The following is a 2,022-nucleotide window of genomic DNA, read 5'->3' as shown; positions in this document are numbered from 1 at the left end:
GAAACACCCCCCGGGGGTGCGGCAGCGTTTATTATTGAAAACGTAGACTGGGGAGACACAAGCTTGCTACTACAGGACTATCACTGCAGCATCCTGTTCTGTTACATGTGCACGCTCTTCTCTCCTTCAGGCCGGAGCTGAAGACGTGCGGGCAGCGAGCCCCGAACAGTCCCCACGGCCGCCCCTATGCGCGCTAGGCCCAGCTCACCGGACCCGTGGCATCGGGTGACCATCCTCAGCGGGGTCGCGGCGGACCCCGCCGGCCACTGCGGGACTTCCGCGGGCCCCGCGCTCGCGCCGGGTCAGAAAGAAACTCGCACGCCGCTAAAGTGAACAGGCCAAAATTTTATTGGAGATTTACTTGCTACCGTTATTACAAAAAAATTTAAAAGTGGAATAAAAGAAACGAACAAAGGAAAAACCCGGTCGTTCGCGATCCGCAGCGAGCACCGGCTGGACGGGTGCCGTCGTGGCGGCACGTGGCGGGCGCACGTCAGTCAGCCGCCGCTGCTGGTCACGTGGACGCGACTCTAGTCCCTCCCCTCCCCTCCGGACAGCAGGGAGGCCAGGCACCTATCTCACTTCCGGTCCATCGGTGCGCTTCCGGCCGGGAATCCCCAATCCTCGGTGTCCACAGAAGAGTGGGCAGGGCGGGGGCGGGGGTGGGGGTTTACAATCTATTTACAGGCTCTGAGAGGTCATTTTCGAGGCCAAGGATCACGCGTCGGCAGCCTCCATTGTAGATTCTCTGGGTATTGCTACTGGCGTCACCCACCACTTTCCACATTCGGGGGTCTTGGACACACATACCTTAACCTTTCGTCAACAATCTAACATAAAGACGGCTGCTTGGAAATCATGCGATTCCAGAAAAACAATCAGTGGTTGAACAAAAGCAAACACACACGAAAAGAGGACGTGTTGGGATGTAGTCAGCATGGCCGTCGAGGTACTGACCGGGAACCTGAATTTCTCTTCCGCAGACGTGACACACCGGTAAAGGGGGGAACTTCGGACCAGGTTGGCAGAGCCATCGAGGTTGGGTGGCCTAGGTTCTGTCCACGAAGGTCGGATGCCCAAACAGAAGAGTGTTTCAAATCAAATGGGGGCCTGGGGTGGGAGTGCTTCAGGCTGACTGCACGGTGCGGGGGAGAGCACGGGCCTGGAAGTGGCACCCACTCTGCCCTCGGGGGACACTGCCCAATTTCAAGTAAGGGCAGAGCAAGTGAAGTGCTGGCACGCGAGGGAAGTGTGGCAGGGCACTCTGACCACCCGCAGCCAGAGGGGCCCACCCGAGCCTCGCATGGTTTGGGGAGGGCACAGGGCTGAGCCTTTCTGAGAAGCTGTCACTCAGAGTCCAAATCGTAATGCTTTCCAAGGTAATTACAGGTGTGCTGGAGATCATTCTAAACTCAGTCATGGTGCATAACGTCAAGGGAGAGGTAAAATGCAACAAACATTTTAAACATTTGATTCAGAGTTCGGTTAACACACCGGCTGCACGCCCACAGTCCAAATGCCACCGGCCGACAAATGACCTATGCAGGTTGTGCAAGTAGCGACACACAGGGCGCACAGCTGATTCTCTTCAAATCGGGGGTGTCGAGGCAGCAGCCAGGTCTGGCCGCTCCTCCCCCCCGCTGTGAAGCATCTTTTTCCGGGAAGTGAGGTAAGGCGTGCTACCAGGTGCGGTGTGTGCCTGTGCTCTGTGGTGAGAACGGGGAGGGGCCCACAAAAGGCCGCTGGCGTCGGGCTGCGCAGAGTCCGTCGCCACCCCCGGGGGGGACTGGGCGCTGCTCGGTCAGGATGCGCGGGATGCTTCGAGCACGGGCCCTGGCTCACCTTACATCCCGCCCCACGCGGCGGTCACCGAGCACAAGGGCTGAAGCAAGGCCACAGAGGAGGGCTTGGTTTTGTGCCTAATTCACAATGCAAACCACTTCAAGCTACACGCGGAGGGAAAAGCAAAACTCGACACGTTCCAAATGAGCAGCACAGAGCATCGTCCACTCCGGATTCCGC

This window comes from Echinops telfairi, unplaced genomic scaffold (genome assembly GCF_000313985.2).
Source record: "Echinops telfairi isolate 266 unplaced genomic scaffold, ASM31398v2 ScPeMD7_18;HRSCAF=68, whole genome shotgun sequence".
Classification (NCBI taxonomy): Eukaryota; Metazoa; Chordata; class Mammalia; order Afrosoricida; family Tenrecidae; genus Echinops; species Echinops telfairi.
This window is presented reverse-complemented; position numbering follows the sequence as displayed.